Here is an 18,280-nt window from a genome sequence, read left to right as displayed (position 1 = left end):
TCATATTTGACCATTATGCTCTCATTATCTTGACACATCCCATGTTTAATCTCCATTTTTCATGCTTTCTCCTCTCTTGCTATTGCCCATAGATCCACACTTTATCAGTCCACATGCATAAGAATTTTTAATATTTAAACACAAAAACAATTTGGAAATTTTAGGCTTGATGATAAGTGATTAAAATTTTTAAATACTTTCATTAAGCAAGGGGGTTCAGCTATGTTAAAGAGGCCTAAAAACACTTAATTCCAATGTTGTGTTTTTCAATCTAGGTCTTGCCCTGTGATGTAATTGGCTAGAAACTGAAACTGACCAGAAACATATCACGTGCATTTGGGCAACTGTTTGCAGGAGCAGAAGTTAATCTTAAGCAAGTGTGCTACCCACAACTGCCAAAACTTGTCCTTAAAAGGATGTTTTTCCACTTACTAAGTTATATTCAGTATATGGATTTGTCCATCATATAAAATTCTCTTTCTTCTTTTAGGTAAATGAAGGAAAAAAATAATATTTAGACTGGAACATTGTTAAGTAGCTATGCAAATACATCTCTTAATTCTCTGTCAATTAATATTAAACCAATGCTCTTACCCTGAATATCTGCTTTACATCTTTCTCTTTTTCTCTATAACATCACTCAACCTGTAGCCAGTGTTTTTTCTTATTTATTTATTTATTCATTGATTTATTTATACCTATGTTTGAAGTTCCTACTATGTGCCAGAGATTTTTTTTTTTCAGGTGCTAGAACTACAACAGTGAACATGACAAACAGGAAAATCACTATAGACTATGTAGAACGTTTATGCTAGTGGGGAAAATAGATGGTAAATAAAGTGTGACAAGAATGGAAGAGCAAAGCGTGCAAGGAGAATGGATAGTTGGGGAGCGCAAACCTTAAACATTTTACTGAAGTGTAGCATACACACAGAAAAGTGCACTAATTATAAATGTGCAGCTCAATGAATTTTCATAATGTGAGCACACTTAGTTAACCATCATCAGGATTAAGCAGCAGAACATCAGGAGAGTTTCAGTAGCCCTTCATGCCCCATTCCAGGCATTTTGTCCCCACAACACACTTCCCCACCCCTACCTGCTGCTCAGGGGAACACTATCCTGTGTTCACTCTGAAGCCCTGCCACACTGGCAAGAACTGTATGGTATGCCTTCTGGTAGGATGAGAACATTCTATTTCAGAGGCAAGAGGAGATCAGATTTCCTCATTTCATGACTGCTACGGTGCTTTTCTCATTATATAACAACACGAAAATCCCCGTCGCCCAGCGTCTTAAGCTCTTGAGACTTAACCATTTCATAGCCACTATAAAGACACAGTTTTAACTAACTGCCAAAGTATATTATGTAATCACAAAAGGATGCAATGAAGTAGAGACTATTTATAATTATTCCACATCTAGAGTTGATGAAAGTGAGGATAAGTTATTTAGCAAAAGTCCAGGATTAATAAATGACTGAGTCAGGACTATAACCCAAATAAGTCTGATTCTAAAACATAAATTCTTTTCTTTTTATTTTTAATTTAATTTAATTTAATTTAATTTTAAGTTCCGGGATACACGTGCAAGACATGCAGGTTTGTTATATAGGTAGATGTGTGCCATGGTAGTTTGCTGCACCTATCAACCCATCACCTACGTATTAAGCCCCACAGTAAAGCATAAATTCTTAATGAATCTTAGTCTGTTCTCCTACTCTGCACCAGATTTCAATAACTGTGATATTATTGAAACACTCTCTTTTATTTTGTCTCAAATGTTTCACATTCAGCAATTCATTGAGAAAATTGTATTCATCATTTGGTACTTTTGGAAGTCAAATGTAGAAGAAAAGATAAAGAAGAAGGCTGTTAGAAATGATGTATCCAGTAAAAACAAATATTCTAGAAATCTGCATGCAGACCCTTCCACCTTAGATGCTGTACTATATCCTTGGCATTTAACTATTTAAAATCATATGACAATTTCCTCTTAGCTATGTTTGGATTCACAAATAACCATTTCCTGAAAAGTTCATGTATTACACCTTCTGAAATATTTTTAACTTTTAAAATCAATAACGTTTACCTGGAATTGGGTCATTAAGTTGGCATGGGATATTTTATTTATATTTAAAGGCCTAAAATCAAAATCGTTTTAAAATGTGACCATCCCTTAATCAATGAAGGTGGAATTTCCAAAGAATAGATTTTAACTATCATTATGCTTATAGCAGAAACAATGTTCTCTGATAAATAAATTCACATCAAGAAAGATTATTTAAGATTTCACCTTTTTAGTTTTTTACCTGAATATTGTGCTTCTAGGAGACAAAACACAGTTACTTTAATAAAAAACATTTGTCCCCATAGTTCAAGTATAGAGTAACAGGTTGATGATGAAATAGAATTTTTTTCTTCAGAATCAAACTCTCATATTATTCCTGATATATTAATACATAGTACTCTGTGCCTTTGATTTAAACAGTCTTTAAGCAAGAAGAAAAGCTTATTAAAATTAATTTTTCCCTTGGGAATTATTCTGGATTTTCACACACACTACACAAGTGAAATGGTTTTTTAAAACTCATGCTTTTTGTTATCCTAATTGTTTTACACATCTTGGCAACTCTTCACACCCTGCATAAAACAGGGGTTCATTAGGAGTCATTAAAAGAAAATATTTTTCTTGGAAATGCATTAAAGCATTTGCACATTATTTTATGCCATTTTCAGAAAAGAGATGTAAATTGTGACTAAGCACGAAGCAAAAAGGGTCACTTAACAATAATGCAGGAAACAGCCTCTCAGCGACAGCATTTCAGAAATGAGAAGTTGATGGGATTTGGAAATTGAATCATCATTCCCTTATATAAATGTTTAATATTGTATTTTTACTTTTTTAACTATTAAGTGGTTAGGCAATGTTTTTATTTATTTTTGAGTATTAGAACAAGAAAATACATATAAGTAAAACAAATAATAAAATCAAAATCAAAGATGAAGATTGTATGCATAGTTTACTCTTACCCAATGATTTCTTGAAAGAACATAGATATGGATAGGACAGGGATGGGAGTAGAAGGAAGTTAAGGTAATTTAGCACAAGTATGCAGTTCGGTGGTGACTTGTTGAAAAAAGAAAAAGGATAGTTATGTATTTTGGTATTACCCATGCAAACGGATATGGGTCAATTTGTATTAAATCATACAAACTGATATATCTGATTTTACAGCTACTTTATGGAGGATCCAAAGTAGTACTATTAAATCCCTAAGAACAACAACAAAATAATTAAATCATTGTCATTTAAATGAAGCACAAATAGGAACAGCACATAAAATGCATTCCCTAAGTTTATTTCTCGGAGCAACCTGCTTTGCTGAGTCATATACAATTATACGTGTGCTTAGGACTTAAATCAATTGTTAGAACCCTGCAGTAGTGACATTTACACTCTGACCATACCTATATGATTTCCATAATAAGCTAGACAATAAATCAGATCATCAAATGGATTGTCTGAGCCAAACACATAAGCCTGCCAATGCCGACTTTTGATCGTATGACAAGGGAAGGGTCATCTTAACCACTGTAACAGGGATTACTTCAATACCTACCACTATGTGTGAGCCAAGTCATAGAAGTCATTTTGCTCCTTCATGTAAAGATTGCCTTAACCTCTCCCTTTGGTGGGAGAGGGATGATATATATATATATATATATATATATATATATATATATATATACACACACACACACACACACACACACACACACACACCCATTTCAACGTTTGTTTTTAAATAATGAGATTTATAGAAATGTTACAAAGATAGTATTGCAAAACCTTCATCAGCATCCCCTATTGTTGCCACCTCATATAACCATGCACATTTATCAAAACAATTAAATTAATATTACTATAATTACAGACTATACACTATTATAAAACCATTAACTAAGCTACAGACTTTATTCAGATATTGTATATTTTTCCACTGATATCCTTTTTATTTTCCTAGATCTACTTCAGGTTACCTCATTCTATTCAGTCACATTTCCTTAGTCTCCTCTAATCTGTGATAATTTATCTGTCTTTCCTCATCTTTCATGACCTTGATACTTTCAAAGAGTTGGGGTCCAGTATTTTGTAGAATTATCCTCAGTTTGGGCTTGTCTGCTGTTTTCTCATGATTAGCTTGGGGTTATAAGATTGGGGAAAGAATATCACAGAGATGATGTGCCCCTCTGATTGCATTATATGAGGTCAACTCCTTCTGTTAAAATTCAATCTAATTTGGTACCCATTAGAAATCATTTTCGTGGTACAGTCTTCTGGGTCTGCAAGCCACAGTCATATTAGCCTTTCTTAGTCTAATAAAAATCACTGAAAACGTCAAAAAGAATGTCAAGGCAATTTTGTGGACTAAGTAGAATATTAGTCCAGAGTAGCTGGACTAAGGCGCCTGCCATCATGCCCGGCTAATTTTTTGTATTTTTAGTAGAGACAAGGTTTCGCTACGTTAGCCAGGATGGTCTCGATCTCCTGACCTCGTGATCCGCCCGTCTCAGCCTACCAAAGTGCTGGGATTACAGGTGTGAGCCACTGCACCTGACCATTTTATGCTATTTTAATTGAACACCCCCCACCATGCAGAATTGACATCTGTGTTTTTAGTCAACTCAATTCAGAATAAATAACATCAATGACAACTGTATTTTGTTTACTATTTGTAACTTACCCATGTTCAATGAATATTCACACTAAGGCAGCTTCTGCATCAGGAGAAAGGTAATGATTAATTCAGTGTTCGCTGAACTTGGCCTGATAGATGGTGAGGGGATTGTATCCAAAGACGCATTTATACTCATCTTACTTAGCTGAAAATACGCTTTGTTAAACATTTTGTTTACAAATCAGCCATAGGTTTCACACAATTTGGTTACACAGGTAGACTTTGGAGCCTGACAGTTTGGTTCAAATTATTGTCCCTCCCCTTTGAGCTGCCGAGTCACTATTCCTTGCCTCATAATTTCCTCTGTTTCTAGGATTAAGAATATTAAGTTGAGTTAATGTACATAAAACCCTAGAACAACAATGGCTGGCACAGAGCAATTACTCCACAAATGTTAGCTACTATCATCATTATTCAAAATTGTATGTACTTATTAGTAAATATTCTATATATCATATTTTAGTGAGAACAAATAAAGCACAGAACTTTTTAATGGGAAAGGAGCATTATATAAACAAAAAATATTCTCATATAGTTTGCCCAGCCTTTTTTCTATTATTCATCATATGTGTTTTTCTCTATTTCAACGTTAAATGCTTAGTTCCCCATTTAAGATTAAACTCATGTTTACTTTTCAAATTATATCCTTCCTTCAGTTCTAATTTATTTTACTAACATTTATATCATGTTTAGTTTTCAGATATCAGGCCTCTTGGCATCTAAACGTTCCCCCATTAATGCTGACTTTTAGATTCAAAAGTTGGCTTAGGAATTCTGGAGAATATCATATTTATTTCTGGTATACCATGGCAGTCAAAACCATTTATTTATGACCCTTAAATAGTATATTTAGTAGCTTATCTGCTAATAAAAATGGGAAATCAAAAGATTGTAAATAAACTCATTAAGGTTTTGCAGAATAGAATATGAAACACTGTTTGCATAAATAAAAAGTAATTATGTAATTTTTTAATGGTTTGATTTGCCTGGTTTTGTCTGTGCATGTAGGATGGCCTTCTACGTAAGATCAACCTTTGCTTCTCTGAATCAGAGGATCCTAGAGGCTACACAAAATAACACTACAATAAATTTAAACTCCATGAAAATCCAGTTTTTCAATCTTCACTGTGAAGAAATAGTATCTGCTAAATCATACAAACACTCCTGATTAAATGAAGGAGTTCCTTGTCACTCATCTACCTTGCATGTGCCATGACAATGATCAAGGAAGTGCCATGACAATGATCAAGGAAACAAAGAGAAATTTGTCCTTGAAACTCTTACATAAAAGTGATTAAAAACTTTCTCAGAAATCTCTGCCAAGTCCCTCCTCAGGTCTCATTGACTTCCAATGGGCTGCATGTCCATTCCTTGCTCACCTGCCATGGGGACCCACTGTTTGAAGCTGGCCTTGGTCCAGCTTGTCCAGATGTAGATTAGCTGAAGGCAGAAGGTTGAAAAGTGAAATCTCAGTTCTGTTAGGAAGAAGGGAGGCGAGGGATGATGAGTAGGCAATCAAAAATATATATGATGGTAGCATTGGTTACAAATTAATTAAACAAATATTTCTGTGCCTGTTTATTACATGAGAGACACTAGTCTTAATAGCTGAGGCTCTAGTGGAAGCAAGAGAAATGGTCTCTGCCTTCATGAACTTACATTCTGCTTGGTGAATACAGACCTCAAATTAATGATATAATTTCAATAGTTAATATGTGCTATGAAGAAACTAAAATAGGGTAATAGAGTAGAATATGTGTGAGATGCTCATTTTAGGGAGAGTGAAAAGGAAAGGCCTCTCTAAGGTGGTGACTTTCAAGCTGGAAGTGGAATGGTGAGAGGAGGTAGCCAGGTGATGACCTGAAATAATGCTTCAGCCAGAGAGAATAACAAGTGTGAAGTCCCTGAGAAAAGTGTGGCCTTTTCCAGTGTGAGGAGGAAGGCTGGCAGAGATAGAGCATCTTGAAGGAGATAGGCATGAAGTCTGAGAAGTCACTGGAACAGCTCTTGTGAGGCTTTACCAGTCATCAGAAGAAGCTCACATTTTATTCTGTTTAACTGTGGAAGCCACTGGGCACCCTATGGACCTGTCAGATGGACTATTTTAAAATTCACTCTGATATGTAGATGTGGCGTTGGATTTGTGGGGAGAAAATAGAGAAGCATCAAAAGGAGGTAAAGCTTTCTGGTGTCTATCTCACAGTTTCACTGGTATTCATTTGTATTTCCCAAATCAACTGATCTCTTTAATCATGGGATTAAGGAGATCGTGTGGTCAGAGGCCACTCATTTGAATACCCAAATGATTCAAAGTTTTTGTTTGTTTGTTTGTTTTGCATTGAATTATTAGTCAGTTTTTGATATGCAGCTATTCTACAAAATGGGTCATTTTCTAATTATAGAAAACCCACACCATTAACTTGAAAACACAATTTTACAACTGTCTTATATGAAATTTGGGCTTTATTGCAGAAGCACTGAGGTAGTCAACACGGAGCTTGTATAGCAACACATATCAATAATAATAAGCCCAGGCACAAACATATACATTAGTTTGGAAAACTTTCTTATAATAAAGCTTGCATTAGGATGAGACAGGAAAACTTAGAAATAAACTTGGATATTGACATAGTTATTTGGCAGTTCAAAATTTTTAATTAGTTTAAATATTTAAATAAATTCTTTCCTATTTATATTCCCCACACAGGCTACTGTGCAAAATAAATTTACTCACCCATACAACGCTCACATTGGCTGAGAAGCATTCCAAATGAGCAGCTTTGCCATGGCCGGGACCACAAGTGAGAAGTAACTGCTATTCATTCTACAGTCTAAACTGTCAACTCCATCTTCCTTCTGCATAAAAATAAACATTTTTCTCCACAATAAAGACTTTTTTATAAAGGCAATAAAACAACTCAAGGGAGCATTGTTATCATGAGCTAATCACCCCCTTGGGGAATTAGAGACACTTAGCTGCACCCAGTGCCTCAGAGCACCTGAGGGCTGTGATTATTTCATGATAACCTCCCAGTCTGTCAGGCCTTGTTGGTTAATTAGATAATATTCAACTTGGTAATATGGTATTTGAAGATTCTTTTGGAAGTTACATAAGCAAACACAGTTTATAAAACATACAAACACCACCCACACACATGATAGCAGCACAAATTTGATAATTAGCATTGCCTCCAAATGAACTCAGGATTTAAATAACTGGGAAAAAACATAGAGTCCAAGAACTAAACCCTGAGGCACTACTTTAACAATGAGTAACTCTGATGAATTCGACCAGGAAATCTTTGAGAAAAACTGACAAAAATTACATAACGTAAGTCTCTTTCCAATCAATAAATGGCTGTGGCACTTCAATCCTTCTTATAACATTCAGTTGCTCATTGTTTAAAAAAGAATTGGGGCGGAATAATAAACACATATCATTAATAATAAATCCAAGCACAAACATATGCATTAGTTTGGAAAAGTTTATCATAATAAAGCTTGCATTAGGATGACACAGGAAAACTTGGAAATAAACTTGGATATTGACATAGTTATTTGGCAGTTCAAATTTTTAATTAGTTTAAATATTTAAATAAACTACTTCTTTCCTATTTATATTCCCAACACAGGCTACTGTACAGAATAAATTTACTCACCCATACCATGAGTGTAATTCCTATGAATCTCATAAATTATGGCATTATATTAATAAATGAGTAAATACTTTTATAAAAGGTGCCATATAACTGAAAATATTTTATAGCACTATCACGTTTTACAACTACCAGAAAATTAAGGAAAATGATTTGAATGTTTTGCTTTTTCTTTGTTTTCTTATGGTAATTAAACAGGGACAAATGAGATGGACCTGAATAATAATAATTCCAAGTAGAGTTTAAATTTTGAAAATTAAGCTTATGATGTACTATGCTAAGTAATATGCTAAGAAGAGATGATGGGACTTTAAGGGGAATAGTAGGAATTTAGGATAAGTGTCTGAAGATAGATAAAAGGGAGATAAATTGAAATACATTTCTGAGAGAGATTATAAATTTTTCCCTCAAGGCATTGTCAAAATGACAACAAACAAAACAGGATTTGTTGAGTCACCACTATGTGGCAAATGCCCTTACTACCTGATCCTATATAGAAGTCAAAATTCAAACAAGATAGAAGCTCTGCAATTTAGGAGTTTATGTTTTTGGTGGGCACCAAATATTTCACATGTCTGAAATTTATAAATGTTTATATAAGTCAACACAAACAATAAATTAGTCCAGGATCTCATTGCTTGTCCAACAGAATCACCAGGGAACGTTAAAACACACATACACACACAAATTCTTAGACCCTGAGAAATTCTAACTCAGCAGATCTGTGGAGAGAGAATGTGACTCGTATTTAACAGCTATTGTTTGGAAAAAACTTCTATGTTGTTGAGGAAATATAATTAAAAGCAAAACCTTCCCAGCCCAAAAACCTCTCCACAAAGGTAGATGGGAAAGATAACAGTTTTATTATTGGATAAAGCATTAAACCAGAACACAATGCCTATCACAGGAAATCTACTAAGAGATCATAAACAAAGAAAGAAATTTCACCCTTACATAAAAGCAAACAGATACGACCCATTTCACACATGTTTTCAGGGCAAACGATAACTACTGCTTAAGTAAGAACATTTGACAGCATCATTTGTTTTACACAGTTCATTCTAAATTCACCTAGTAATTGGGTTTACACAAAGGAGAAACAAACTCATGTCTTTATGACAGGTGGTAGTTTTGAGCTGGGAGCAAGGTAGCCACCAATTAAGCTTCTATCTTCACAAAGAAACTGGAGAGAGGGGTGCCATCTCCCTTGATATTTACATTTCAAAAGGATGGCTCCCAGACCCTTGAGAAAGACATTCTTGGGTTGTAAAACTGGCAAGCAACTTTTTAAAAGATTTACATATATCTTGAAGGGCAGAGAAAGAATTTACAATTATAAGTTTATGCGCTAAGAAATGAGCATTATATAATAGTATAGTATAGATATATCCTATTACATTTCCAGTATTCAATATAATATTATTAACTGTAGTCTTCATGCGATACATCAGATCTCGAGGCTTCATCCACAAAACTTTCTACACTTTGATCTACTTCTCCTTGTTCTCCACCTACCCAACCCCACCCCTGCCCTCAATAACCACTGTTCTACACTGTTTCTACATATTTGATTTTTTTTAAGATTTTACATATAATTGAGATCATGCAGTATCTATCTTTCTTTGACTTATTTCACTTAACATAATTCCTTAGAGATTCATCCATATTATCGTGAATGGCAATATATATATACACACATATGTTTATTTATATTTATATCTATATATACACCATATATAAATGGTATATGTAGCCATTTATATGTGTAACCACCAATATATGTAACCACCATTTGGGCTATTATGAATAATATTGCAATGAACTTAGGAATACAGATATCTCTACAAGGTGCTGAGTTCATTTCCTTTGGGTTCATACCCAGAAGAAGATTTCAGGGACATATGGCAGTTCTATTTTTTAAATTTTTTTTTTTAGCAAACTTCATATTGTTTTTCATAACAGCTGCATGAATTTATATTCCCACCAATAATATAAAAGGGTTCTTTTTTCACCATACCCTTGTCAACACTTATCTGTTACCTTTTTGATAACAGCCATCCTAACAGTTGAAATAATATCTCATTGTGGTTTTAATTTGCATTTCCCTTATAATTAGTTACGTTGAGAACCTTTTCATATATATATGTGGATCATTTTTATGTCTCTTTGAAGAAATGTTTAGTTAGGTCCTTTCCTCACTTTTAAATAGGGTAATTTCCTGTTTATTTTATTTTTTTATATTTTTTTGCTATTGAGTTGTGTGAAGTTCTTATATAGTTTGGATATTAACCACTTATCAAATTTATAATTCACAAATATTTTCTCCAAAACCATTGGTTGACTTTTATTTATTGTTTCCTTTGCTGTGCAGAAGTTTTTTAGTTTGATGTAGTACTACTTGTTTATTTTTGGTTGTGTTTGCCTGAATTTTTGGTGAAATATCAAAAAAATTATTCCCTGAGTTTTCTCCCATTTGTTTTCTTCTAGAAGTTTTACAGTTCCAGGTCTTACAATTAGATCTTTGATCCATTTTGAGTTGATTTTTGCATCTGATGTAAGATAAGGAGCAAATTTCATTCTTTTGTATATGGAGATCCAGTTTTCTTAACACCATTTATTGAAGAAACTTTCCCCATTGTGTTTTATTGTTGCCTTTGTTGAAAATATTTATGGGCTCTCTACTGTGTTCCACTGGTCTATGTGACTGTTTTTATACCAGGATTATACAATTTTGATGATGATAGCTTTGTAATATAATTTGAAATCAGAAAGTGTGATGCCTCCAACTTTTCTTTCTCAAGATTGCTTTGGCTACTTGGCATCTTTTGTAGTTTCATTTAATTTTTAAGTTTTTTTTTCTATTTCTGTGAAAAACACCATTGGAATTTTGATAGGAATTTCACTGAATCTATAGATCACTTTGGATAGTATGGGCATTTAAACAATACTAGTTTTTCCAGTCCATGAACCCATGACATCTTTTCATTTATTTGTGTCTTCTTCAATTTCTTTCATCAACGTTCTGTAGTTTCCAGTGTAAAGATTTTTCACCTCCTTGGTTAAATTTATTCCCAAGCATTTTATTCTTTTTGATGCCATTATAAATAGGGTTGTGTTCTTCATTTCTTTTTCTGATAGGTCATTATCAGTGTACAGAAATGCAACTAATTTTCGTGTGTTGATTTGTATCCTGCTACTTCAGCAAATTTATTTATTAGTTCTAACAGTTTTATGGAGTATTTAGATTTTTCCACGTGTAGGATCATGTCGTCTGCAAATAGGGATAATTTAACTTCTTTCTTTCCAATCTGAATTCCCTTTTTTTCTTACCTCATTGCTCTTGCTGGTACTATGTACTAGAAGTAATGAGAGCAAGCATCTTTGCCTTATATTGAACCTTAAAAGGAAAGTTTTTAGTGTTTCCCATTGATTATCATACATGCCATTTATTGTTTTAGTACATTTTATTCTACAACTAATTTCTTGAGTTTTTGTTATGGAAGAATGTCGAACTTTGTCAAATATTTTTCTGCATCTATTGAGATGATCATGTGGTTTTAATTTTTCATTTTGTTAGTGTGATGCATCACATTGACCAATTGCTTACGTTAAACCAAGCTTGCATCCCAAGGATAAATCCCACTCAGTCATAATATACAATCTTTTTATTATAATCTTGTTGAATTTTATTTTCTAGTATTTTATTGAGGATTTTTGCTTCTATGTTCTTCAGAGATATTGACATAAAGTTTTCTTGCGGTGTTTTTGTCTACCTTTGGGGTCAGAGTAAATCTGGACTCATAAAAAGAGTTTGGAAATATTTCCTTTTTTTATTTATTGGAAGAGTTTAAGAAGGATTGATAGTCATTCTTTTTTTAATGTTTGGTAGCATTTAGCCATGAAGCCATCTGGTCCTGAGCTTTTCTTTGTTGAGAGGTTTTAAATTACTACTTCGATCTCTTTATTTTTTATTGGTCTGTTCAACCTTTCTATTTCTTCTTGATTCAATTGTGGTATGTTATATGTTTCCAGGAATTTACCAAATCCTTAGTTGGATTAGTTTTTTTTTTTAAGAGGAAAGACTGAAAATCAGAAATGAAAATGGAGAAGTTACAACAGATGCCTCAGAAATAAAGAAAATCATAAGGGGACTATTATGAACAACTACATGCCAACAAATTGGATAACCTAGAGGAAATGGAATGTATATTTTGACCATAAACTAAATGAACTAGACTTTAAAGTGACTGAGAGAAGGGTTATATTTTAAGCCTACCTCTTAGTAGAGGACTTTGTCCAATATGCTCAGTAAATACTTAATGAGATCAAAGGTATGTAAGATCTTCAAGAATGTAGACATTGAGGAAATCTTGGAAGTCTGAAGAGTAACGTATCTTTAAACATTACTTCCTTCCTTTCACACTAGCTTCTTTGTTTTCTTCCTATAATAATTGGCATAGAAAAAAAAATCCCAGAAGGCAATTCAGAAGTCTCCTAAAGTGATTGCATTTGCAGGCAAAGTTATATCTAAAAATAGACCAGCTCTACTTTGTGAAACCACAGGAAGAGAACTACAATAACATGAAAATACTAAACATAGTGCCTCATATCTTCACATTCTGGGTATTTGTTCACTTGCTTTATGTGGTTGTACTCCATAAACTAGAAAGTTTTAACATAGACATATTTAACATAGACATATTCCATTGAATCTGTGGTTAAAATAACTCCCAAATAGAGAAGCTCATCAGTAATTGTAAATGAATGTTTTATTTTAACCAAAATGATGTTTACACTTAGGCTTTGCCAATACATAACCTTTATTAGGTTGCTAAGAAAAAATGTTTTGGGAATATACTTTCTGTCTATGTACACTAGGAAGCATCTTTATTCTAGTCTCACACAATTGATATTTTGGCTGGGTGCTTTAAGCTAAGCTAAAATTTGAAAGTATTGCTTCATTATTTTCTAATTCTCAGTGTTATTTTTAAGATAATTCCAACTGCATTCTGATTTCCAGTTACTGTTTATGATCTGTCATGTGTCTGTCACTTTTTGGATCCTCTATTTTTATAGGAGTAGCTTCATGTTGTTTTGCAATGTCTTGAGAATGTCCCTTGTCAAGGATCTGTTTTCATTCATTGTATCAGGAAGGAGTGTGCCCTTTAAAGATGAGAGGGGTGGTAGTGAGCCCCAAGGACCCAATTGCTCTGAATAAGACCATCAATCTCATCCTCTACCTTCTGTCAATTAGCTGATGCTTCTAGTCACTGTTTTTCAGAGTTTCTGGGAGCAAATTATCAATGCTTTTCTTGCTTTCTCTTTTCTTCTTACATACATATCTTACATTGCCTCAGTTCCACCTTAAGTTAGTTACCAATCTTCCTTTTGATTTCTTTCTTTTAAAGTTTTGTTGAAAGGTTTTATCCATTTTTCATCTCTTCCCCAATATTTTATTCTTTCTTTTAGCCTAAAATTTTACTTTTGTCTTCACTGTCATTTCAATGGGGTTTGAGGGATACGAGATAAACACAAGAAGCAAATCTATTATGTTTAAACAGATGTCCAGTTTAACTCTAAGGCAAGAACCCATGAACTTAAACATTGCTAATGCTGGCCTTAAAATACTTTCCATCTAGTCCTCCAAAAAAAAAGAGGAGGGTAAAGGGTAAAGATACAGAAACTTTTAAAAGAAGAAGTCTTTCTTCAATACCTCCTGCCTTTCTCTACCTCCTACTCCTGTACTTCCTTTTGAAATGGGAAACGTTCCCTTGTCCCCCAGTAGGGCATGCAGTGGGGGTGTGGCTCACTTATTCAGTGCCCAGCTGCTCAAACCTCTAGGGGAGCATACAGAAGGGCAGGCTGTGGGGCTCCAACCTCACGGCTGTGTCTAGGGGTAAATGTTTACAGCTCCTGAAGCCCCAGTGGGCGTGTGTTACAGGGTGCTCTTTTAGTTTTGCTCATTTAGTTTTTCCATCTCTAGGATTGTGTTAACCAGCTCAGTTAGACCCTCTACCTTGTCGTAAGGACAGAAGGCTTTCTGTATACTGGGTTCTTGCCTTGGTGTACCAGAAGAATCAGATCACACCTGGGCTTGAAGAATGAGTGCAAGGTTTTATTAAGCTGAAGTAGCACTCAGCAGATGGGGGAGCCAGAAGGGAGATGGTTTTCCCCTGGAGTCGGGGCACTCAGTGGCCCGGGCGGCCTGGGCTCTCCTCTGACTGCCCTGGCCAAACTGTGCTTAGTTCTGCCACTTGGTGGCCCATCAGCCTGCCAGCGCCTGTTGATGCATTCCTTTCAAAGTCCAGCTGCCTGTGTGTTCCTCCACCTATACACTCCTCTCAACATCCAGGTGCCTCCGTGGGTTCCTCTGCTGATGTCCTCCTCTCCAACTCCAGCTGCCTCTGTCTCTGCCTTGCTAGGGTCTCAGGTGGATGGGGGTGTGGCAGGTCAGGGTGGTCTTGGGAAATGCAACATTTGGGTAGGAAATGCCTGTCCTCACCTAGGTCCATGGGGGTGGAGTCCTAGCCAGGGATCACACCCTCGTCTACCCAGCACTTCCCTTCCCCTCTTCCGTGTAACTTAAAAGGAATGATGCTCTTCCCTTCCCAGCACTTCCATATCACTGTCATATCCCTTTCTCTTCCTAGAAGCTACTTATACTAAACAGGTCTATTGTACTTCTTTTTCACTCCCTGGCATATTTTTCTCCTTCCCATAAATATCTGTAGTAATTTTACTTTATATTACTTTTTCTCAAGCAAATGATATTGTAAATTTTATGAATATTGGAATGCATATAATTCATGTTAGAAAGATTTTTACCACAGAGACTAAATGAGTAATATTTTGTAAATATCATTTATGTGAACTCTTTATTTCTCTATTCCCAAAGGAGACAAGATACCTCAGAAGAAAGGGACCAATGTGCTTCCTCACTTGACCAAGTAGTGTGCGATGAGAATAGAAATTCAAACATTTTACCAGCAAAACCTTCATTAAAAGTCTCATCCACTCCTAATCTCCTTTTCCTTTACTTCCGCCATAAAAGAAACAAACATGAAAATAAATAAGTACAGCCAACATTTCTTACAGCAAAAAAACTGTATTAACATTTGTACTGTCATTAATAAGGTGTGATACAGAGTGCTAAATGCACATTCACACAGATTTCTGTGGGCTCCAATTCAATAGCGCATTATCCCCACAATGGCATTTTATGCTATTACAAAGATAATTGTGCTAAAAAAATAAAAGTGCTATGCAAATATAACTGAGTCATGTAGGCTTCGTATTGTCTAACACCCACTGTATAATAATAATAGAACCTTGTATTTATAGAATTATTTTCTGTAAGGAACTGAAAGAACTTTCTAGGCATAGTTTCAATATGTATGTTTCACAAATAAAATAGACATAAAGGATAAAAGTATAAGTTCAAAAAGTGATTTTATTTACTCATCACTTTTGAAATAAGGAAATGGTATTTAAACAAATATTAGGTATTTTATAAATGACTTTGAACAGTATAGAATGCTACCTAAAGTGACATCCATATAACCAATTGTGTTTAAAATAACCAGTTACTAGTAAGTTAGTGATACACTTTACTGGTTGTTTAACTGAATTCAACCATCTCCCTTTTCTACCCAACCTTTTCCAGTCCTTCACCTCCTTAGATATCTTGTATTTGAACCTGGCAAACAATTAATGGGCCTTCAACTTAAAATGAAAATCACACTATTTACTCCCTGCTGTGTTGCCTGGGCTATGCTGAGTATTAATAATAAGGCCGAAGAAAGCGGGAGAGTCGAAGTCTACTTTGATCATAAATTAAGCAATGGTTTAATGTGTCACACATACTAATCTCCATCACAATACCTCTCTACCATTATTCCCTCTTTCATTTTGGAAATTTTAGTGTTCAAATCAGGCCTCCCTTGTCCTCTCTGAATTTAGCATTTGTTCTGTCCCACAGCCTCCAAACGATCAAAACTGCCACTCCTCTTCTTTGGCATGGCAAGGGATGCACCCATTTCCTACTGATTAAATAGATGCTGCTGCAGATAACTGACCTTGAATCATCTTGTATTAAAATGACTGATTCTGGTGTTAGAATTATAGATTATGATAACTGTAAATGACTGCAAAGCTTTGGAAATCTGCTTAAAAATTCTTAGAAGATCTGTTACCCATCAGGAAAATAAGATTTAACATAGTCTTTATTGGGGCAATGATTGGTAAAAAAATAAAATAATTTCATGTTATGTCCTACTGAGTTAAATATTTCAATAATCTGGTTACACACATCTCTTCAGAGCTTTATATAGTGAGGCACAGAGTTATAGTGATGGGTTACTCTTTCATTAGTACTTAATTTTTAAAACTCAGAGACAGGTGTTAACTCACTATAACAGCATGGGTTATGATAGGAAGGAATATTGTATCAAACTACTGTCTGAATATAAAATATAAAGTGCCTACAGGAGTGCCTATAAAAGCAGTTTCCAATATTTTCAAATCATCAAGTAAATTATTAAGGACCCTTTTAAATATTTTTCTATTTTGCATCTAAACAGTCTCATTCTCCAATCTGCTATAAGTTTATTTTTTACTAACTGAAATGTTATTATTTTTTACTTGTCCATCAAATAGCTCTTCTAAATATTACTCTTAAGATACTATCCTCTTAAAGGCGACAACATTGTCTGTCTTGTTCACAAGTATATTCCTAGCTCCTTGCTAATGGCATATATTCAATAAATATTTGTTGACCAGGCATGGTGGCTCATGCCTGTAACCCTAGCACTTTGGGAGGCCGAGGCAGGTGGATTGCTTGAGGCCAGGAGTTTGAGGCCAGCCTGGCCAATATGGTGAAACTCCGTCTCTACTAAAAATACAAAAATTAGCCAGACATGGTGTTACACGCCTGTAATCCCAGCTACTCCGTAGGCTGAGGCATGAGAATTGCTTGAACCTGGGACGTGGAGGTTGTAGTGAGCTGAGATCGCACCACTGCACCCCAGCCTGGGTGACAGAGGGAGACTCTGTCTCAATAAATACATAAATAAGTAAAATAAATATTTGTTGATTGACTGAACATAGCCCTTGCCCAGGCATCTTGTATATAATCCCTACTAAGCATATGATATTTATGAGTTCTAAGTATTTCATTTCTTATAGGCACAGCAGGATTGTGACACTGAAATGGTGTCTTTTCAGTCCAAATTACAGAACCTTAATAAAACCTTTGCTTTACCACAGAGCTGATGTACAATTTTCCAAATTGAATATGACTTCCCAAAAGAAATAAATGATGCACTGTTGCCAAAATAAAACCAATGTGCTGCATCAAAACTACATAATAAATGTATATAAATGCCAGATGGCAAGATAATAATAGTGTTTAATGTTTCTCAGTTTTTACTTTCATTTGGTAAAATGAGTTATAATCTTATTTACTATTTCTTTGTTGTCAAAATAAGTATCAATATCAAATAGTGTTATCACAACATTATTATGCTTACCAAAGACAATTAAATACACTATAATTTATTAATTTTTTATTTCCAACAAGTTCTTGGAGACAGAAAGCACCAGACCTGGATTTTGTCTACATTTCTCACTGGATCAAAATTTGTCTATTTAAGAAGTCCAAAATGTTAAAGGTTTTCATGAAACTTTGCATCTATCTTTTACACAAACCCAAAGCTATTAATTTTCCACATTCAAAATGATTAACTATGGAAATTAGTAATATCACTCAAATGCTTCTACTTGACCCTTAGTCTACCTTGGAAGGACATCCTCAAATTATAAACAACTCTAATTTAGGGAAGAAAAGTAAAACATAAATTTGAACCTTTTGGAAAACAATACAATCT

General features: G+C 34.5%; 1 long non-coding RNA gene across 4 annotated transcripts in view; it reads right to left on the bottom strand.

The window, feature by feature from the left end:
* The window catches only part of LOC105475254 (uncharacterized), a 54,131-nt gene extending 46,455 nt beyond the window's left edge, over positions 1 to 7,676 (bottom strand). The window contains exons 1-3 of one of the 4 annotated variants that reach the window (XR_983227.3): positions 7,475 to 7,676; positions 6,120 to 6,215; positions 4,747 to 4,780 (exon numbers count right to left, since the gene is read on the bottom strand). This is a non-coding gene — a long non-coding RNA (uncharacterized lncRNA). The remainder of the gene's footprint in view (positions 1 to 4,746; positions 4,781 to 6,119; positions 6,216 to 7,474) is intronic. The other 3 variants (XR_011621638.1, XR_011621639.1, XR_011621640.1) reach the window with 3 other exon arrangements.
* Positions 7,677 to 18,280: the final 10,604 nt, after the last annotated feature.

This window comes from Macaca nemestrina, chromosome 4 (genome assembly GCF_043159975.1).
Source record: "Macaca nemestrina isolate mMacNem1 chromosome 4, mMacNem.hap1, whole genome shotgun sequence".
NCBI lineage: Eukaryota > Metazoa > Chordata > Mammalia > Primates > Cercopithecidae > Macaca > Macaca nemestrina.
Note: the sequence above shows the minus strand (reverse complement) of the source record. Positions and strands in the feature narration are given on the sequence as shown.